Below are 23,592 nucleotides of genomic sequence, written 5' to 3'. Positions count from 1 at the left end.
TAATTAGGTTCACTCATTGAGAAAGAAATGCCGTTTCATGCGACAACTTGCCCTATGCAAGTGTAGACGAAAGAAGAGCTAGCAAACAACACGATGTCAGGCAATTTTCAGACAAATGCGCAAACTGCGAAATTAGGGCCACTTTTGACCACCTACTGTGGGAATGTCCTCGTGCCCCCTGGGAGGGACGAGGCATAAAGACGAAAGGTCAATGGGAGGCCTTACTACACTGAGCTCCGACTCGGCAACTCAGCGACAACTCTTCCGACTGGCCGAAGCCGCCACCGAAAGTCAAGACCGCCGAAAGTCACGCGGTGGGCTTTCCCGCAGCTTCATCATCATGATCATCATCATCAGTGTCAACACGATTACACAAAAACGACCATAATTATCTTCCTCGCTACAGGGCATGTCACGTGGTACATACGGCACGGAGTCGGTGTGACGTGATTCGACGGATGCCGCTTTGCGCCCCCCCCCCCCCTCCCCCGCAGGCGCACGGTTTTTGAGTGGCCCGAGAAATGGGCGGGGTAATCGCATTTTCGAAATTCCAAAAACTTATATGGCTGCCACTATCGGCCGGCTACAAGTGTCTAATTGCAATCAAGCACCTATCTGTAATAGTTAGAATTTAGTTAACCACTTCACTAGTTAACATGGCTCGCCTGTTTTATGACGTCCGCCAACCCTGACATTATTCTGCGACAAAAGCCTCTCTTGATCTGAAAAAAAAATCTATTTTATAAAATTAGTGGCGGGCTTCCCTGAAATATCTTATATATTGTACGCCAAAGCACCTCTTTTGACGAATCTGGTACATCACTTCCTCAACATTCTCTGTCATCACTCATCAAAACTTTCAAAGAAAGCGTTCTATATTAGCATAAGCATGTGCATGCACCATAACGATTGGCAAAAATACAACGAAACAGCATTTGAATTAACCGTGTTCACAGTGCAGCCTTCAGGGAAGCTGAAACATCAAGCGCGCATTTTATCGCTGATGTTAATCAACAGTGAATCTGTAAAAAAAAACTGCGCGAATAAAACTTTGATTTTTGTGTGACGTAATCACGCAGCTCGCAAATCCTGTTCGTTGCGTTTGTTCTATACATTTGACGATTCAAACTGGTCGAAAAGGTAGTGTTAAAGGTGAGAAAATTTTAAACCTTGCAGCAGACATATATGTTCAGAATAAAAAGTCTCCATCCAGAATATTTCTGTCTATTAGAAAAAAAAACATTTCTCGAGTAAAGTCGTGAATGCAGCACGGATGGTGATGCTCGCGGTTACTATTTGCATAACACTTCAAATCAGTTTTTTTTTCTACTCGTCACCCCTATCTGACAGTGCATTCACGTTGAAGGACTCCGATAACGAAGGATAAGGGACAGCAGTTGGACAATGGGCTCTGTTTATCTTTGTTCCGGCAGGTCGAGGCACGGTTCTAACCGGATATGGCAGTACTGAACTGTACTTGACAGGCAGTGAGAGTTTACTAGATTACTGAAAAGCGGATTTTTGCCGGATGCGCATCTGCATCGAGGTAACCCGACGGATAAGGACCTCTAGATTACCTTGATGCTGTTGTATTCAGTATAGGTGAATATCCGTTGAATGTCCGACTCAGCATGCATTGCGTTCTCTGCGTATAAAGGCCCGAAATTCTGCGTCGTTCATGTCAACCTCATGCGCCATACTTCCGGGAATACGCGAAGCGTGCGTTGAGTTCACAAATCCTCTTTCTTTTCCAGGATGCCCCTTTCCAGGAACTCTCGATCGAGCCGGCCCACCGTTTGTGAACTTTTTTCTTCGTGGGCTGATGTCACTGCGTTTGACGTCGAGCATCCCGTGATGTGTCTTCCGCGACGGAAAGCCATGTTGGTCTATAGTTCTGACTATAGCCTACGTCTGAGCCACATTTTGTAGGGCGCCGTCCCCACAGGTCTCTGAGGTCGTGACGCAGTTCTCTGAGGTCGTGACGCAGTAAGGCGGCGCTTATCTCGGCGCCCTTCGCGGCTACATGCTTTGAATTGAATAGTAAGTATGAACTGCTACTGGCTTCAGTTCTCGACGAACTCAGTCGTACATCGCCCCAAAATCTCGGCGCAGCTGGCGCCGAAACTGGCGCCGAAATTAACGCGTCCTCCAAAGTCTAATGTCTGGTCCGGGTCATTTTCAGCGGAGAAAAAAAAAATGACGGTCGATTTGCGTAGTTGGGCCAGATGCGAATTAGGTCCGCTAGCACTGTGCGGCCATTGTCTTTAAGGCGTAAGCCTTTCTTGGCTCATGAGTGGCATGGGCAGAAGTTGTAGATGGAAGTTTGTGGACAGACGTTGTCCGCACGAACTGTCAATCAGCACTTGATAAACGTCATATATGTAATGAAATAAAAAGCAAGAGAAAAATAAAAAAAAGAAGATCAAAATACAAAGGAATAAAATAATAATAGCAGGAATAAAACAGGAAAAGAAAAATAATAAAAATGAATGTAAAAGAAAACAAAAACGTATTCAAATAATTAAAAAAATAAAAATGAAAACAAGCTAAGAAATATAACAATGAAAATTGGAGGGAGACAGGAAAGGAAAAGGTTTTCGCATTTCCGCTCTTAAGCAGACTTAAGTGCAATCCTGTAATTTTTCATTGTTTATCTTGGTTTAATTTGCATCGTTTATCGTGGTTATGTTTTATTGTAGGCCTCTTCAGGCATAAACTGAAAGGAACACCCATCCAGCAGCGTCAAGAAATTGACATATATATCACTTATTAGGCCTAAACTCGAATATGCAGACATGGTCTCGGATCCCCCCACACAAAGAAAGACATTTTCGAACTGGAGAAAGTGCCGAGACGCGCAGTTCGTTTAATATCCAATAAATACAGAAATACAGGCTCTCCGTCGTTTTTAACGGTAGCTAATCAAGTGCAGCACCTCCGCATCATACGCAAAATTTCTAGATTGATCTTTCTTCATAACCGTTGCGGTGGCTCAGTGGTTAGGGCGCTCGGCTACTGATCCGGAGCTCCCGGGTTCGAACCCGACCGCGGCGGGGCGTTTCGATGGAGGCGAAACGCTAAGGCGCCCGTGCGCTGTGCGAAGTCAGTGCACGTTAAAGATCCCCAGGTGATCGAAATTATTCCGGAGCCCTCCACTACGGCACCTCTTTCTTCCTTTCTTCTTCTACTCCCTCCTTTATCCATTTCACTGCGGCGCGGTTCAGGTGTCCGCCGATACGTGAGACATATACTGTGCCATTTCGTTTCCCTAGAAACCAATTTCCGTTTTCATCTTTCTTCACTCACTCGAAATCGGCGAGGTTCAGGAGTCGGCCGAGATGTGAGACAGATACTGCGCCATTTCCTTTTCCCAAAATCAAATTTTCAATTTTTTTTTGTAAAAAAAAAACTGGCATTTCACTTAGAACCTTACGCCACGCATTATGTAGCTCGGAAAACCGGGCACCAACGCTTTTTACACTTTGACCTCCCCCGGAATTGCTCACGCTGATGTGGATGCTCGGACAGCGAGGGACTATTTCATCGAAAGTGTGACCTATCACTGTGCTATATTGCCGCAACCGATTACGCCTCGTGTTGTTGTTGTTGTCCACATACTATGGCACATGCCCACATAAGGGGATTGGCCAAGAATTGGGGGCACAGAGAGTTTTTGAGGTAAATAATTGCTGGACGAAATTAAAATGAATGGTAAGGACGGAAGAAGAAAACAAAAAGGAACAACGAAATGAAACGGGAAATGCGGAACGCACGCAGGAGATCGAGACTCGTGTTAAACTGACACACACTCCCGCTTTGCATTGCACATCGTCGTCTTCATCAACTTCCATCTGTGGGCAAAAGTCAATGAAAGGAAAGGAAACGCACATAACTGGCTCCCTCTGTCAGAGGACACAGGGCGAATGATGATTATTAAGGGATGCTTGTTGTCTTGTAGATTCGATATTGCTCAATCACGTTACTCGAGGACACTTCTGGAGAGGTAAATAAAATTAATAAAACAGAGAAAGATACAAGCAAGGAGAAAAATATATTTACATTTGACTGACTCCTAGTTTAACCTGACGAAACCAGCCCCCGGTTCACTAAGCCGTTAGCGTTCTATGGTTTCATTGGCGTTGGCGTTGGCAACGTTGTAAACTCCGCTGATTTTGAGGAAAGGAAAGGCGCATAACCGGCTCCCTGGGTCAGTGGACACCTCATTCGCGCTTTCAGGTATGCGGCGGACTCATTGACTATCACCTATAAATGTTCAGTAGTGTGGCTTTCTAAACTATAAAGACTTCAAGACTATAAATGAAAGGCATTATGGCCCAATTTCTCAGATTTGCAATGAAAAAAAGTACTGGCGACACCGCAGTTTGCATGTGAGAACAGCCACTTGTGAGGACACCTGTATTAAATCTTCTGGTCTTCACTATCTTATAAAAACTCAGTTTTCAGTGAAAAAAAGCTTATTTGTTATTAGAACAAGGTAATCAGTTGATACAGCCTGCTTAAATTTCTCCTCAGTGGGTCCCTTCAAGACATGAAAGAAATTCGCCATAAAGTACATTGCACACCAGTCTGTCCATAGATGGGCAGACTGTCGTACCTGGAAACTGGTGAAAAGAGGCCGATTTTGGTTCGCAATAAACGCGAGCAAATTAACTAAATCAGCGCTTCTGGTCAGTCGACACGATTTCTTTAATTGCGATGCTGTATTTAATTGGCCTCGCGTTCCAGCGCCCAACGTGTTTTAGGATTTCGAAGCTCGCTTTGTTATCACAGAAGCAGCATGTGAATAGGCTTAACGTATACCTTACAGGGGCGACCAGACTCTCGTGCTGATAACCCGACGGCCGTGTGTCAGAGTGAGAGCGCTTGTGATAAAATGGTGATGAAATAACAAGTACCATGGGACGACAGCTTTGGACGACACTCAATGGGAACGTCTTCTATCGTGTGAAGAGGGATAACAAATGATATCAAGTGCCCTCCATCGATGTTTACGGTTCTCGGCAGAATCGCCGAACGATACATGAGCATCACTACGCTCACACACAGAGAACGATAGATTCACCAGCGGTGATAAGTGACGGTCTGATACAAGCTCGTAAGAGCACGCAAATAGCGTTGTCTTCTGACGTTACCTCCGGAGGACCCTATTAAAGAGAAGCAAGCCGAGGATCAAAGGACTAAGCCGCCTGGACCGCGCCTTCCGAAGCTCGAGTGCTTTGAAGCGAAAGAGATCATGATGCCAAACTTCTTGAAGTTGAGGATGTCGTTGACTGTTAACGTTGACCTGGATTTTCGCTTGATATAGAAAAGTCGCCCCGCTTGGAAAGAAGAAAGTTCTCGCCATGCGTTCGCAAGGAGCCTTAGGGTTTAGGAAACTTGCGCTGCACAAGCGTTTTGCTCAGGGTGCTCTACGGTGAAATAAGCAGCACTTACTAAAACGAATGACATGCACGTAACTTCAAATCCCGACGCTATCTGGGGAGGATTTGAGGCCTGCCTTGCCCTACTGGGGCTCTACCTTTAAACGAATTTTCAGATGCTGCCGTTTGTAGCTTATAACAATGCTTTCGCTTGCAGAGAACCCTAATCAAAATTTTGTGTTCGTCTGGTGCAGCTCTGCGCGTTGTGTGTGTCTATACGTTGAAGATGTGCATATAAGTATTCTTAAGTAGTAGACATTAATGAGTTGCTACATGTCATATCCCTTTGATGACTGCTGGAAGCTTGCGCACGTTAGTAGAGCTTATTGCTGAGCAAAGTGGCGCTGCAGGCCAAAAATAAGGGGAGCGCTTGTGATGACCGTATCTTGATCGTCTCTTCATCTAGTTCCTTTTGCGCTACCTTGTCTTCAGCATAGTCGATCGAGATTTTCTTTCTGAAAATCTGTTCGCTTCAATTAACATTTCGAAGAAGTTGAAGTAGCATAGATCATCTGCGCCAAACGATGTCACGGCCAAAACAATGCCACAATGTGCGTCTGCTCTGTTTGATAGCTCAGGGAAAGCAAGAAAGATGCAGGCATGAGGAAAAAACTTGGACGACGCTTAATCTTCCTTTCAAGGTACAATGCGATAGCATTAAAGATCTCTCCCGCGCAAGCACTTCTTCTCTTTCATAGATTCACAGAACGCGGGAAGTTCTCATACAACTACCTGTGCAGTGGTGCAGGGGGTTTAGCAATGCGTCACTCCCGCGTCAGGTGGCTGTTTCAAACACGGCCAACGTTGGGGCTTGTGAGACTGAGGCTGTTCTTCCCTAGCTCCCGTAAGGCTCATTTTTGCACAGATTGTTCTTCGGGAGGCTGTCTATGTCTCGACTAGTGAGCTGATGCGCAATGCCGCGGTGTGCAGGTGGGAACTGCATTGAGTTTATTCGAATTAATTTCATTGCCATTTGCCATGGTGGGCAGGCTGCTCACAGCCAGGTGGTCAGGTTGCCACCTGCCAAACACGGCAGGTGGGCCACCTGCTTTTTCGTGACACGGATGAACGGACGCCAGCATTTCTCGTGAAGGGGACCTCTAATGCTGTCGCATTACCATGAGACGGAATATTTTGTTCGCGCACAAAACCCAGACTTGGCATCGGAATTTCTTAGCATGCGTTCAGAGGAGAAGTGGCTGGAAAAAAAATTGGCGAGGGGCTTAACTTGGCTAACCCTGGAATTCAGCGAAAAGCAAGGACGCTTGTTATGAGTCTGATGCTCGTCCATGGCAGCTCCGCTACACGTTCGCGACAGCCGTTCTGTATATGCCCACACGGCCATATGTGTCTATGACGTGGTATCACATGGTCTTACGACACCCCCATCTGATGTCATCACGCCGCTTCACATCACCCCATCGGATGTTCTTAAGCTCAAAGGTCGAAGTGCAAAGGTCAACTAAAAAGGTCATGGGTCAAAGTCTGGGTTCAAGGGTTCGACAACATAACTGTACCACATATGGTCATACACTGACGTGGTTGGGCTGACGGTCGTTCAAGGTCATTCTCCGGCCTACGCGACGACTGCTGTACCCTTTTTTTTTTAGGGGGGGGGGGGTGATAAAGGAGAGTGCGTCTTCCACGAACGGCATCGTTTACTCGTGCCTGTGTTTCGAGTTGTCGCCCGTGTGCCCTCCTTTGAGTTTGTGTGTGTTTCCTACACTCGTGTCCACGACGGGGTGCCAAAGGTGACCGGAACAGTGCGGGGGGACACTCCTGGTTTTGGAGTGCTGGTGGCTGGCCCGGGATCGGGTTTCGTCGTCAGCGTCCGGGAGTCGAGTTGGGCAGCGAAACGGCCGGGTGCAGCATAATAAAAAACCAGCCGGGCGTCCTCGGACGCTCGGCAAGAGAGTGGCCTCTTCGATGGCTAAGAAGAGCGACGATTGCATCGTGTGTTCCGCCAGACCACTCTTTGTGTATCCATAAAGTTTTCCCTTGATTGTTTGTTAAAGAATGCGTCCCCGAGTAGTCACTGTTTCCTGAGTATTCGCCGTCGCTCGATTTGAGTCTCACATTTTACAACTGCTTTACCTAGCGTAGTGAAGCTTTTCGCTTCAAAAGCTTGGCAGGCCAATTCATTCTGTGCCTGGATTATCATAACGCATGAAATTTAGGCTGTATGCACATGGTATTCCTTCTTGCATCGCGCCTTTTAACGAAGCTCCTTAGAGACCCTGAGCGGACAGCGAGAGGCCGGGAATTTGAAAGTGAGAACGCAACCGTACGATACCTTTCATATAATAACACTTTACGCCTTAGTGTCGTCATATGAGGACAGACAAACAGTACTTTTTTTAAGCCCTATGTTGTTGAAAGTCACCAAGATCAAAAGTGAAACCGTTACAAAAGGCGCACTTATCGATATGGGCTCAACTTTCCACTCTTTCGTGATTTCCGTTGCGGTTAAATACGAGGAGGAAGATGGCGCACGACAGAATTCAAGGACGCCGTAGGATGTGCGTATTCTGGCCTTTTTTTTTCTCCCTAACTACTTACTCGGGCATGATGATAATTCTATAATGCTTTTCAAATTTCCTGCAGACGATAATCTGCGTGATGATAATTCTGTAATGCTTTTCAATTTTACTGCAGACGATAATCTGCGTGATTATAATTCTGTAATGCTTTTCAATTTTACTGCACATGATAATCTGCGTGATGATAATTCTGTAATGCTTTTCAATTTTACTGCAGACGATAATCTGCGTGATTATAATTCTGTAATGCTTTTCAATTTTACTGCAGACGATAATCTGCGTGATGATAATTCTGTAATGCTTTTCAATTTTACTGCAGACGATAATCTGCGTGATTATAATTCTGTAATGCTTTTCAATTTTACTGCAGACGATAATCTGCGTAATGATAATTCTGTAATGCTTTTCAATAGACGACAACCTAAGTAAAATATTTTGTCCTAATAATAATAGTAAATGAAGTGCAGGATTCTTCACACGTCCTCGTGCGAGAGCGTCGGGGTTTGATGGTTAGCCTACCGCAGCAAAATGCATCTGCAGAGAAACTGAGAAGAAACTTTGAGGTACTGTCTTATGTACACAAGCTCTCGCACAACTTGAAGAGGGTGTCGGTGAAATTCGGAGTTGATGCCGTGTTTACACTACCCCTCACGCTTACAAGGCTCTGCGCTTTAGCGGGACACGTGAGAGCGCTAAGAATCCGGTATGCGGAATAAAACATAGGAAGCCGCCAGTTTCCTGCGCCACTGGCATTGGGTGCCAGTTTCCTCTCCGTTGTGGCAGCGTGTACTCAGGGCAGGAGGAGAGATGCCATGCTTCCTCAGATAATATAGCGCGCCGACTGTGCATGGAAGTGTCTTATCCACCTGTGGGAACTAAGAAAGTGATGTGCATCGGAAAAATATGATCCAAAATCTCCCTTCAACTTTCTGTTTCATCACTCATTTGGGCGATAGGAAAGTTTCAGCCCGACAGGAGGAACCTATCCAACCCCTTCGTATTTATGTACGCAAGGATGATCAGCACATGTAAGGACAACTACTGATTACTTGCAGTCGCCTTTGTTACATGTAGTCTAAGGATGACCACACAAGTTTTAGATTTCAATTTCAGAGGGCAACAAAAGCGGAGTCGCCTGCAGCCTCCTATTTTCTAAATGTGGTTTTAAAGAGCGTAGCTCGTAGATCATTGCAAATAGAGCTTTCCAAATGCAGGGGTCATGTTTTCGTGAACTTTGTTTTCTTTCACTTGTGGGTTTCGATGAACGAGGCTTTCCAGGGCTACCTCTGTGAAAGTGGCTGGCTGCATAGTTACTTATAGATCGTTTCTAACGTTGTGCGTTCTCCCGTTATTACTCATGAACACTCCAGTATCTTTGTCTTTGTTTTCACTGTACTACGATGAGGCTAGAAACAGTGACATTAATGAGTGCAAACCTGTACGAAAGTTATATATAAATGCCGCCAACAATTCCTTTTTTTACTACTTCATATATATGGCTCGCAATGACTTGCTAAGGCGAAAATTAGAATACGCATCCTTCCTTTGGCGCCCCCACCAAGCATATCTCGTTGATGCACTTGATGATGTTCAAAATCGTGCCTCATGTCTCATTCATTTTCAGTATTCATACGAACTCAGCGTCTCCTCCTTGAAACCGCCGTCCAACTTATGAAGTATTTGTTGCCGTCGCCGCATCGCAACGTTCTTTCCTAAATGTTTTATTACAGCTCACTGGATCAAGAAACTTACATCTGCACACCTCCAAATCGCATATCCCACGCACCGGCCATCGCACTCAAGTTACTCGTCCGCGCCCCTGTAACGTAACCTTCTCGATCAACCTCCATTTTTCGACGAGTCATGTTAGACTGGAACGACATATCCCACTCCGTCGCTGCTATAACCTGCCCATCATCCTTCAACGCCAGCGGTGAAATTCATATATCGTAGTGACAATTTGTATCGCAACTTATTGATTACCCCATCTCTCATTTAATACGCCGAAAGAAGCATTTACGGTAAACAAATGAAAGAGTTAAGTCTTTGCTGCAGCAGGCGTGCAGGAAACGCAGGAAGACTGTCACAAGGCCACGTGTTATATTTACTGCGGAAAGCACTGGTGCGCAAGCGTGTGTGTGTGCGAACGTGTGATAGCCGGGAGAAAATAGGCGAATGCATTCGCAACCCCTGATACCGAGGAAACTCGCGCTGCCTGCTATCGCGTGACAGTTATATCGGTCTCACGAGGAGGCTACGCAGTGCAGCGCTTGTCACGATGCTTGGAAGTGACGACACAGGGTGCATGAGCTATCACGACTTTCACTCAATTAACATATGCAGTCTTCCCTTACAAAAATTTCTTCAGTCGGCCTATAGACTGTCCATAGACTTATGTCTATAAAGTCTATAGACTCTCTATTGACAAACCCTTAGAGAACAGTCTATAGGCAATACAAATCCTATAGAACTTCGATAGACAATCTATAGATTTATGGTCATACTCTTTTATTAGATTTTTCCCATGGACAGTCTATAGGCTATGAATAGACAAAGGTAAATATATTTAGTACATAACAAGTCTATAGACCATTTTTGTTAGGGTTAGACCCCAAGAAGCAGCGTGTCATGGAGATAGGTCGAGTTAGGGAGGTACAGATGGGCCGGGTATGAACGTGGAGCGCGTTGTACGGATAATTAACTTTTCCACTGAGTAATCGCGAATGACGTGCCCGCCGAATGAGTAGGATAAAGATGGAGAACGAGGAAGATAAGAAAGTGAGAGCAAGACCAGCAGCAGGCGAAGAGATCAACGCGATTCCGCGAGAAGTGTCACTTTGGACACCCGACCTTTCTTTGGTCGTCGTCCAGGATATGTGCCACGCGAGCAGAGCTTTATTATCTGTTGAGATGGGCTTCCTACAGCGCTTCTATGCTTTACAGCTTGACGCTTCAACGCCCGTCAGATGATGTATCACGGGCGTGGTGACGTTATCAGTGGGTCTCGTGCCACTAGCGTCGCCTTGCCGAGGCGGCGTCAGGCGTCCAGTCCGCAAGAGCAGGACGCACATTTAATGCATTAGACACGCGTAGGACTGCGTCTCTTGATCCGCCCTGCGAAGAGCCGCTCGCACACGCCGCAGGGTGCGACGACGATGGCGAAACTGTGAGGGACGTTTGGGTGCTTCTGGGCGCTCTGTTACACCATCGCGCGAGGAATGGGATCCCCTGGGCTCGTGCGACTCGCAGCCGCTCAAGTTCTTCTCTTGCGCAGTGCCACCCGAAACGAGACGAATTGGTCCTTCCTTTCGATCGCCGTGCAGGCGAGGTTAACGTTTATGGTTGCGGCGAGCTGCCTAAGAAATTTGTGTGTTGTTTATGCCCGGAGCTTATACTCTATAGGAGCGTTTGCATATTGGTATAGTGAGAGAATGGGGAGTTGGGCAAGTTGATTTTCCACGCATGCATACTGCTTGTAAAAAAAATAAAAAAGGGACGGAGGAAAGGTAGAAAAAATGGAAGAATGCAACAGAGCTGCCTCCTTTTGTTTTGTCCATGTAGAAAAAAAAACCGACGCAATCAAGCCGGTCATTCGCCTTAAATACACGCAAGAATGGGGGTAGGAGTATGTTCCATATGGGGCTATCAATACAAGGAGTCTGGGTCGCAAGGCAGCGCTACAGTAAATTTCTTCCAGAGCACACGTAACTCCCGTACTTTTGCAGCCGTATGAACTAGGTTGGGCAACCTAATCTAAAATGACGGAGCAATGGCATTTGACCTTCGATTGATCCCTGCAGCTAGATAACAATAGAAACGTAGGCTAGATAGGAGAGAAGCGCCTCGCTCCGTTTTGGGTTCGTGTTGCCGCTACTGCACGGAGCCGCCATTGATTTTCCCTGTATAAGCACCATCATTTCAGGCTAGGTTGTCCAGCGCCCTCTCCATTTCGTAGGCTTTCGCAAACGCGGTTGAAAAATCGCTGTTTTCTAGCTCTTGTTGCCATAGAGCAGAGAGGGCTGCTCGGTCAATAACATCTGTAACCTCCTGATGATTCGTAACTTTATAAGTTATTATTATCGCGATCGTTTTATTAGTGTAGTTACTGCTGCTTCGCACGTAGTGAGCTTCGAAGTATACACATATGACATAAAACAGCTTTTTCCTTACTTCCAATGATTTACAATGGCTTCGGCTGTAGGTTTCATTACCGAACATTTTTGATACGAGCACTCAAAATAAACATACCTGAATTTTCTGGCGCCGCTGTGTTTCGCTAAAACATCCAGACACGAGCCGTCTCTAACCGGTTTGAAACGTTATTTTCGCGCCGGAGTCGAAACGACGCTCAATCACTGAGTCGGGTTGTGCCATTCACGTCCATCGCATTGTTAGCTAGCGTGCTTCCGAGCAATCATACCTATCTTCTGCTCATACTGTCCTGATTAAACACGCTTGCTAACAATACGATGCACGTTGCCAAGCCACACAAGTGATTTAGGGCTGCGGCCCAGCCAGATGTTTTTATCACGACTATGCATTCGCAAAAGTGTGCTGAGTTGTACATGAGAGCCTAAACGGGGACCCGATGCACACATTTTCGAGAACAACCTGTTGTACTTGTACTCTTGTAATCAAGTAATTCTTCTTTCGTTATCTTTTGCGTTTTATTCTTCTTCGCGTCAGGAATAAACCTTCAGTGTGTAGTCTGCGCCTGACCGTGTTAACCGTCTTTCCTGGCTTCTTTTCTTTTCTTTAAACCTATGCAGCGCCTGCAGTTTATTCCAGTTTTAAACAGCTATCTAATCCGAACACAAACTAAACTGATTGTTGTTCCCTTCAAGGGGCAGGGTGCGCTGTTGAAGTCCTGGGGTAGATTTCCGTTACTAAATATGCGGAATACTTTCGGTTGGCAATGGAAACAGATTCCCCCATGAAAACATGTGAAGTTCTAGCATTTACGAAGATTTTAGCCGAGCTTTCAGCCAACTCTATTTGCTAACCTCAGGACCTCCGACGCCGCGTTTAAAAGCCTCCTTCTATTTGTAACTGAAATCAGTTACTACGCTTTGCATTGGGAATATACCTCCGTTGCCAAGAGTAAGCATTTCGCACAGTTAGTGATCGAAATCAACTCCGGAACTTGGTCAGCATTCCCTGCCCCTGAAAGGGAGCGTGCTAGACGACAGATCACCACCTTTTTACCCCCAGATGGGCTTATTCGTGTGTCGATGTTAATTTCGGCACATGGTCCCTGAGGCTACGCCACACCGCGATTTCCTTCCAAATCACGGAGTCCTTCTCGGCCCTGACGGCACTAGTTTGCATCAAGTAGCGTGGAAATTCTTAAATAAAAAAATTCCGAGCAATAAATGGATCTTTGTAGCCGAAAAAAAGTTCAACATAGGCAGAAAAAGGCACGAATGAATAGTGTACGTATTGCTTGATATGCTATTTCATGAAGCTTTGCTTGATCAGCGGTGCGGAACATAAACAACCACCCACTCTAGCAACCGCGTAACGGAATCTTTGACGACAAAGAACCCTTCAGTTCCGCATTAAGTACGGCAGACATGGTTCTGGTGTCAAAACCGGGAAGAATTTTGCCTTCGTGTCGCATGACTTCCGGGTCTGGATTGTGGAATGCAGAGATTTACAAGATGCACTTGTTGAGTGTCTGCCAACGCCGTTCTCTGCGACTCTCCGCTTGTAGTACGCGATGCATGTTACGCAAGGTGCAACTTTTATATCTGAATGTTAGAAAGCAGTTGCGCGCGCGCCAACGCCACAAGTGGTGTCCTCTTTCCGCCTATCGCCCTACCGAGGTCAAAGGGCATCGGGACCTGATACTTGGACACACTTACGTCACAGTGCAGAGTTGGCTTTGTCGTGTCCTTGGAACACGTGGAAGCCAACTCCTGACACGAGTCACGAGAGGCTCATCTTCTCCTGCTAAAAAGGCCATCGCGCCTCGGCTCCTTCATTTGGACAATTTTACCCTCCTTTCATCAAGAAAGGAACTCCTCCGGCGCCGCACACGTGCTCTCATCCCTCCGTGTGCGGTAACCCTCCCCCGCGGTCTTACCCGGGAGAGGAGGTTGCGCTTAGGAGGATCCGGGTCGGGGTTGCCCTCACACCAGCCATCACTCGGAAGTGGCCTCAGTACCGAGAATTGTTTCCTCGGCCAGGGTGTCCGGTATGTAAACACGAGGACATTGAGGCCGACATTCATCACTTACTGTGGGACTGCCCAGCTCTCAAGCCTACAAGGATCCGGCACCTGATGGTAGCAGGTCTTTCACCAAGCAACCCTGCTTCATACATTGCCTGGACGCAGGGACCGTACCATCGTTCTCTACTAGACTTCATCAAATCAGCTAACCTTTTTCCATTCATTTAATCTCTACTACATCATTCATCACACCTTCACCCATCATTGATGCCCTGGGGGAATAGATTTCGCTTAAAAAAAGGCCATCGAAATTGTACCAGAACAAAACCGAACCCGGACCTCCAGACCGCTGGCGCAACGTCCTAACGGCTGAGTGGTCAACTACGGAAATGTTTTTATTATTATATTTTCTAAGTGAAACATAATGTGACTGATCAGTCACCTTTCCCCATAGAGACTCATCACAACTGAAAAAAAAAATGGCAGGGTTTTAAAGTATTTAAACCGAATAGACATGCGAAAGCATTTGTTGGCCTGGTTGGTCATAAACAGTATTCTTGCAATGTGGCGCAGTCAGAACCACTCACGGCGGTTGAGGTGGCTGTAATATATTCAGCTAAGTGTGGATGGCGCAGTGCGGTGGCTTGGAGTGGAAGGAAAACGATAGCAGGCTGATGGGAACAGGCCTGCTGTGGATTGTGATATTTTGCCTTTCTTTTTTCATTGTACTGTAAGTGGACGGCTCTGTTCCGTTCGTATTTTTAGTTTCGAGCAGTGTGTTATTTTAGACCAACCGAAACGCGCATGAAAGACTGCCCTTACAAGAAATTATTTATACTATATAGAGAAATCCCGTAGACTAGTCTATAAGCAATCCAAACTCTATAGACAGTCTATAGACACTCTGTAGATTTATGGCCATAAACTTTTAGTAGAATTTTGTCTATATAAAGTCTATAAACTACAAACAGGCAAAAAGAAATTCTATATTAACGCAATAGAGCCTGTAAGGAGTCTATAGACAGTCTATAGACCTTTTTTACCAGGGTGTACTCCTGACTAGTCTATAAGCAATCCAAACTCTATAGACAGTCTATAGACACTCTGTAGATCTATGGCCGTACACTTTTAGTAGAATTTTGTCTATAGAAAGTCTATAGACTACAAACAGGCAAAAAGAAATTTTATAGTAACGCAGTAGAGCCTGTAAGAAGTCTGTAGACAGTCTATAGACCTTTTTTACCAGGGTGCACTCCTGACTAGTCTATAAGCAATCCAAACTCTATAGACAGTCTATAGACACTCTGTAGATCTATGGCCACACACTTTTAGTAGAATTCTGTCTATAGAAAGTCTATGGACTACAAACAGGCAAAAAGAAATTCTATAGTAACGCAATAGAGCCTGTAAGAAGTCTATAGACAGTCTATAGACCTTTTTTACCAGGGTGTACTCCTGACGGAGCCGGCGAGGCGCCCGTCTAGGACACCCGAAACTAACAAGAAAGGCCCACACACGTACAAGAGACCGCGTTCCGACTTACGAGAAGGAGTGTGGGTGAAATAATGCGTGGATCTCCAAGCACTGCGCGTGCGAATGCGCAAATGTGCAGGTGTTTACGAGCGAGATGCGCGGACGTGATGCACACTCTGTAAAGTTTCCTACGTGAGTGAGTAACTATCATTAAAAGGGGGCAGGCGCGAAGGCGGATTTACAGGACAGGGGAGTTTTCTGTATGTATATACAACCGTTTGGGTTTTTATACGTGAGCGTCCAACTGTCTTATTTCGTGAAGGATGACAGTACCGACTGTAACACATGATCTGCATGTATCTATAGCTATGTCATAGCGAACGGAGAAGATGACACTAATTTGAATTAGCTAGTTAATGTGTAGACGAATTTCGCGGTTAGTCACGCACCCATACGTGTTTATCTGTCAACCGGTGCTGCACATTCACCCGCAAATGTTTTATCAGCCCGTGACTGATTTTACCCTGGCGTCTTGGACGCTGAAGGGGACGACAAAGGTACAGTTAGGCATATAGATTAGTTCCTGAAGATTTCAAATGTGCTATTTTCAGTGAGAGCAGACCTTCGATAAGCCAGAAACCTACGTAAACGCGACAGAATGCAGAGGAAGCTCTCTTCGAGAATTCCCACAGTTTTGCCCCCGGCCAGACGTTTTTTTCGCACGCCAGGGTTCGTTAATCGTTTTCGCATGCAACGCCATTTCAAAAGACAAGTACCGTCCTATTTCGATTGGAAAAGGCTGTCGAGATATGAGGAAAGAAGCTCGGCGAGTGCTGTCGAGAATAATAATAATCGGGAATGCGAAACGTCGATAACTACGCATCTGCCAAATCGGCCGGCGTGAAGCCGTAGTAGGCAGTAGCTTCAGGAGGACAAGCCAAGCACAAGCGCTCAGAGCCCTTTGAGCTCAAGGAGCAGGGATATGGTTGCTAAATTTCCGACCCGTGACTTCGTGTTTTTTTTTTTTTTGTTCTGGAAACCTTAAGTCGAAGCCTGATATATAAAACTAGTTCTATCAAAAATATATCAGAAATAGTTCGATATATCGGTAATTCAAAAAATGGTAGGGCTTTAACGTAGTTAAACCTACCAGAGGAGTGAAAGCATGTGCTTAGCATGATAGGCTCACGGTTTTGCTTTGCTGGGTCGCCGGCACGTTTGGCGACGATATTATTTTATTTATTTATACATAATGCTAATCCCGCTTGGGATTGTTGCAGGAGGGCAAAATAGGGTTAGTAATAACAGTTCGAAAAATACATCATTTTGGTGAAGATCGTAAAATAGACAACTAATAGTAATGGTAAAGCAAATTAAGGCACTGGAATTAACTATGGAAATACAACCAAAAATACAACAACGCAGAATAACAATACAACGAACTGTATCATAACCATATCGAAACAAGGCAAATTAATCTCTTAATCTCGATCAGAGTTTAATCTTAAGCTCGATCTCGATCAGCTTAATCTCGATCAAGCTTAATCCCGATCAAGCTTAATCTCGATCAGAGCTTAACTCTGATCGAGATTAAGCTGATCTGTTCACGCCGCAGATGAAAGTTGATGAAGACGACGATGTGCAATGCACAGCGCGAGAGTGTGTTGCAGTTTAACACGAAGCATGATTTGCTGCGACGATAGCATAGTGTCTTCTTGCAGTGGCGAGCGAAGCTGATCTGTTCCCGCCGCCGCGGGTTTCAATTCCAGTCGCCGTAATATTTATTTATTTCTTTATTTATTCTATGCTCTTGGCACAAACCAGAAAATGTCGTAAGATCTTGCTCGGTGTTTACCCATCGAAATAGCGGTTTGGCACTAATATATGAAAAATGCTTATCTATAACTTAGAAGCAAGAATGCATTGCACTGACGCTATATAGCTACGCGCTTCTTGCAGCCACGGCAGCGCACCGCTCGCTAAGCGCTGCTCGACTGGTTCCAACGAACAGACGGTGCGTTGGAACCAGTCAATGCTAATCATAAGAAGTTTAATTCTGTTGCCAGCACACAAGAAGAATAATAGCTCTTTAAAATGGGGTTGCATTTGGTTAGCACAACGCCTTCAGCAGCGAGGCGAGCGAAGGACGCCAGGCGAGAGCCGCAGCTAGGCTTTATTTAGTTAGTTTTTTGCTTCACAACATGACAGCACCGCTTGTGACGTGGAGAATGAGTACAAGAGATCCAAGGCTACTCTCAAGCACACCACACGTTCACATCGTCACACGGTTTGACAGCGGTAGCGCTGTCAACACGTGCCTAATGTCGCGCAGTAGACCTGTGTCCGCATATGAAAAGTAATCGGAGGAGGCCATTAGGAGAGGCTTCACTTGCAGCTGCGCGGCGCGCAGTTCGGTATGTTGAACGGCCAGCGAAATTGTACTTCGTATACTGCGCGACATTCCAATAATTTTGCACCAGGCTTTGAAGGAGATAATCTGTGTTTTCTAAGTAGACAATAATTCAAAACATCCGCGTTCGATATATCCGGTATCCACTAATTCGTAAAAACAATTAGCTAACGTATAGATTAATGGTGTTAGGAATAGCAGAAGCAGCAAATCGCCTTGAAAAACAACCGGGTAAAATGTTTGCACCAAGGTACATGCGTTTATGTAGCTTTTTTTTTACCGGCCTTAAAGATAGCCCACCAAATAGAAATGCTACCACGTGAAAGTGGTGCCGTTTCAGCGTCTCAAAACACGTCTCGAAGGACAGAATCTGCTTTTCTCCGGAGCGCTGTCCCCGACGGTGCTTTGCTTGTGCACTGGGCGACAGATGTGCGCCAGCACCTGCTAGGTGGTAGCTTTTTCAGTGAGGTAGCACTAAAACCCACAAGCTCACATTTCGCCGATGTTTGTCTGCTCGAAGCCTCTCTACGTAACCTTGATGCCTAAGTAACTGAGCTAATCGAAAGCCGGAGATCGGAAGCATAGGCAACAAGTTCCTGCAGAAAGGCGTTATGTCCCGCTCTAAGAATGAAGATGGCGTAACTCTCTTTTGGTGTAGTGTGTGCTCGAATCCTCACTACGTAACCTTGATGCCTAAGTAACTGAGCTAATCGAATGCCGGAGATCGGAAGCATAGGCAACAAGTTCCTGCAGAAAGGCGTTATGTCCCGCTCTAAGAATGAAGATGGCGTAACTCTCTTTTGGTGTAGTGTGCCTGCCACGAAAATGGGCCCTGCACCGCCGACCCCGTCACTCGACCGAGCGCTACTCGGTCTAGCGGCCTCCGTCTAATCAGTTACTATAGACAAGAGTAAACCTGGTGTGGTCCCGCCATCTTCCGGGAAACTACGGAGGTTTCTGCTGAAGCGCTCGCTATCTGCGCTGAAGTGCTCTAGGTATCCGCGCTGCGGTGCAACCGTCTGCGTGTGTTTTGTGTGTTGTGGTAGAGTGTACTAGAAAGATCCCCTTTCTAGTACACTCTAGTTGTGGCATAGAGGAATAGAACCTCCATGGCTGTGGCACACGAGCGACGCTTTTAAAGGTAGTCATGGGCGGCTGAAAGGGGGCGGCCCCTACAAGGTAGAAATCTGAGTCCCAAACGACGCTGGTTCCCGCTTTTCGGTTAATAGATCTCAAGGGATGTATGGTGCAAATACGACCGCCATCCCCCTCCTCTCCTCCACGCGCCCCCTCCAAAAGTAAAGCGATAAATCCGCCTCTGCAGAGCATACACAGAATCAGGCGTGTGCGTGCGCACGCGCGCGCGCGTGTGTATGTGTGTGAGAGAGGGACACTCGGAGTAGGCCTAGGGTACAGTGAACTAGAATATTTTCCAGTGGCGCGACCGCGCCGACCGCGCCTCTCAGCTTGACGCACGCCGTGTCCCCTGCAGCGGCGGCGCTGCGATCGACCACTCTTGAACGCTCGGCTCGCCTCCGCAGCGTGCGATGCCAGCACACGAGACTGGAAAGCGTGCTTCGTTATTTAGCTGCACGTTTAACGTAGTTTTGTTTCGCGCTTGCTATGTGTGTGTAATATTTGAAGATATCTGGCATGTGCGGATGTTGACTGAATTGAGTGTACAATGTCGATCCCGCCATAGCAAGCAATAACAGACGAAGGCTATTGAGCGCACTGTAAACGTTTCTTTTTTTTGAGCTAAGTATTACACAGTTCCGACATATTTCGGGAGACTAAATTTCGCAAAGTAACAGTTATTCGTGGGACCATTTCTCACTGGGTATACGCGATATATATATATATATATATATATATATATATATATATATATATATATATATATATATATATATATATATATATATATATATATATATATATATATATATATATATATATATATATATATACTGTGTTCCTTATCAACGAAGACACAAATTCACAGAATATTAGGTGCGTAAAACTGATGATTTCCATGCTGATAAGAGAATGCACTTCAGTCAAGACATATGGTATACACAATAAAAGCCATTGACGCAAAAAACAGTCGAAAAACTGCTTCATACGATTTTAATGCAGGTGTTTGTAATTTTCACTGAGATCAACTTGAAAGCTCCAATGCACGAAGCAAACACTGTACAAATACAGTTAATTTAATCTGCTTAGCTTGAGGTGCTGCGCTGCCTTTCGCTTCGACAGCATGTTTGACTTGTTCAGTCCTTTGATAAAAAAATGAAGCCGCGTAGTAACATAAACACTCACTATGCGAGGAGTGATACTCTCAGCATGTGCATTGCATCCTACCTTTAAAGGAGCAGCACAATGGATCATGTGCAAGATGTCCATGACACTTTCGGAATGAACTTTGCGCGCACTAAAGCAATTAGTAAAAATGTCCTCCAGCCTTGTGATGAAACGGAACAGTTCAACCGAGGGGTAGAGTAAGCCTCCTTCGTCAATATGCTTAACAAATTCAGCAGCATGCATGCGGCGCCCTTGCTCTGCTGGCAATAAGAGGCAATCGATGCATGCAGGACATTTGGTGGGTAGCACGCACTTTTTCGCCATGTACCCAGAGATGTGATAGATCAACCTTGAGTCACTTCTTTGGGTGTTATTGTCATGTTGCACAGCTGCACTGGCCACATGAAGCCGACGGTCCCTCTTTTTCGGAGCAAACCTTCACTTTCTCCATCAGTTGCTGCTTTGCAGTTTCCTCTTTGTCCCCCGCGTCAAGAAGAGAACTTAATATGTCGCTCTCTGCATTTCCACCTGCAACGCTGTGTGCCAAGTTGTAATAAGAGAGGCAGTGAACAGTGATAACAAACTGTTGCGGTGTTGGATGGGAGTTGCAGCCAGATGAAAGCCTTACCAATCCAAAGAAGTTCTCCACTTTGTCCTGGCTCAGTCTTGATGTCAACAGGTAGCTGTAGCCAACTTGGTCGTGCAAGTACTGAAGGAGCTCAAGAGTACTTGTTAGCGTGACTCTTAGGCCTTCCGCGGTAGATTCGCTCAGAAAATTCTTTTTATCAGCGTGGCGCTCCCAGGTGTCCAGGAAACCTAGGGTTTCCTTTATTAACTTCACACCATCAGAAGCAGGCCTGACGGCTTCAGCTGTATACCTGCCAGTCATCACAGCAATCAAGGACTTCATTCTTATGAAAAACTTTTCTGTAGCTTGAAGTTTACCGCAGCTCTGCTCTAGCTGAGTGCGGTAAAGAAAAAAGGCTCGCAAAGGACCATGCCCGAACAATTTGAATGCATAACTTGCCCGCATTTTTTCGAAATTATTGGGGCTGATGTGCGCGGTAGTTATGCCAGGCATTGCTTTCATCGTTACAGCATTTCTGTCCAGTTCGAAAGCTTTTCGAGCAAATTGCATTGAAACCGTTCCATCGGGGGTGTCAAAAGTCGTGACAAGAAGCCTGTTTCGAATATTTTTGACAAGGTGTGGGAAATCTGAAAAAAAAGTAAGAAACGGCTGCTGTCAATAGGATGCGGTTTCTTGCAGACCACTTCTTTCAAGGAAGCTCGAATATTAAACATGCGCCACATTTTCCGGTTCCAGGCCGCTGCATCACATGTGACGTAGTCCACTAAGAGGCCAGCCCTTTCTGCAAGAGCTGTGGACTCGATTACAATTTTGGCCAGCAGGTCACCTTTAACGTTCTCGTTACTCCCGAAAACACCAAGAACTTGAGTCCAGTTGCCAACGAGTGGCAAAAACATCACAACAAGACCATGATTGCATGGCAATGTCGTTTTCGGGCGTATATGGGCCAAGGTCGACAAAGCCTTCTATCTTCGCACCTGTTGTCACTGATAAGTGTTCTGCTAGCTTCATTTCATCTATTATTATTCCACCGTGTCGGTGGAACACATCGAGGTGGGCAACCTTCTTTTTCAACACGTTCAGCATTTTTCCATTAAATCCGTAGCCGCTCCTGTACTGGGCAGTGTATTTACGCAGCGTTGTGTCACTTGGGAGGGTCAAGATGTTCTGCCTCCTCATATACCGGTACAGTTTAGGGCTCCTCATTTTAAGCAATATGCATTCAAGCATCCATTCCTTATCGTACTTCATGCCCCGTGGGCTTTTTCTCTTGGATGCTTCGAAGCACTGCATTATAGCCAGCTGCTGCTTTGGTGATAAGGAGCTTATCTTCCGAGAAAGTATTTCCTCAGCTGTTGCAGCGCACTTAGTTTTCATTTCCTGAAGGTCCACTGCGAGCTTGTCTAGCTTTGATAAAAGCCGTTTGTTTTTTCGGCAACACGCTTGCAGCTTCTTGGCAGGGGGACCGCGGCATCGCGAACCAGTATTTTGGCTGTTCGTTCCTTGACGCCTTTTCAGGCGTGACTGCCGCTTAAAAAGCGGTTTTTTTAAGTACTTGCAACTGACGCATGAAGTACCATCTTTGGTTGCCTTGCCTTGACAGCGAGTACTATATGCTGCTCTTGATTTGTACTCAATTTGACTTTGCAAGGTTGCTGTTAGGCTGGTCATCAGGGAGTTTTCATCCCTCGACGCTGCACCTTTGCAGATATGAAAATCATGTGCTTCTTGCATTGTGGTTACAGCATCTTGCATTGTTGCCACTGGTGCTCCAGCTACCTGCTTGCCCACCAGGAACGTCTTTGCATGCAAGGCACCGACACTGTCTGCAATGAAGAACACGGCCTTTTCCACGCTCACCTCACCTGACAGCGAGTCGAGAGCACATAATGTAAAACATACCCCATCTGCGTCTTGAAGTTCATGCTGCGTCCATCGCTTCCCTGGGACTTCCGTTCTCCTCACCGCAGCGACAGTCGCGGCCGCGCATACTTCGTTGCTGGCCGCAAGTTCATCTTCGATCACCTCTGTAACCTGCCTTCGCGCCTTTTTTCGTGGTGTGACATCGTCATCACCGCTCCTTTTTCTCTCATTGCTCTTGGGAATGGGGAGCTTGCTCAAGTAACTTGGCAGATTGGGTAAAATTGTGGGGACTGCATCTGCGGTAAGCGTAGGCGTCCCGCGTGGAATTCGAACTTCCTCACCATTTATGTGGTGCACGTAATCCCGAACAATGAAGCGTGGCTCAAAATGTAGCTCACACACCGCGCAGTCTGCGGTTAGCGGCTTGTCGCCTCGATGTAGGTTCCTCTCCCACGTGGATCTGCGCTCAGGATCAGCAGGCACCTTGAATAGCGACAACTTTGGCGCGTTTTTAGTTCTTGCGTATCCTGTGCTACACCCTGGGGCGTAGCAGTGGTTGAGCCGTTGCTTTGCACTCATTCTTGCAAGATGTTAATACACTCACATCAAAATACTCATGCAATGCAGCCACACTGAACGAAAAGCCAGCGCACAGCTGAAGCGCCGTCAGGCGTGCTCTGACCCGCCGCCGCCGGCCGCCTTCAAGAGTGGTCGACAACAGCGCCGCCGCTTCAGGAGACACACTCGGTGACGTGCGTACCAAGGCGCTGCCCCCTCCGCTCGCTTCACTGGAAAATATT

The 23,592-nt window shown here is 46.2% G+C and overlaps 1 protein-coding gene across 1 annotated transcript in view; it reads right to left on the bottom strand.

The window, feature by feature from the left end:
• The window catches only part of LOC144128413 (choline/ethanolamine kinase), a 134,793-nt gene that overhangs the window by 95,084 nt on the left and 16,117 nt on the right, over positions 1-23,592 (bottom strand). The gene's annotated exons all lie outside the window — the stretch shown is intronic.

This window comes from Amblyomma americanum, chromosome 4, assembly GCF_052857255.1.
Source record: "Amblyomma americanum isolate KBUSLIRL-KWMA chromosome 4, ASM5285725v1, whole genome shotgun sequence".
Lineage (NCBI taxonomy): Eukaryota > Metazoa > Arthropoda > Arachnida > Ixodida > Ixodidae > Amblyomma > Amblyomma americanum.
This window is presented reverse-complemented; position numbering and strand designations above follow the sequence as displayed.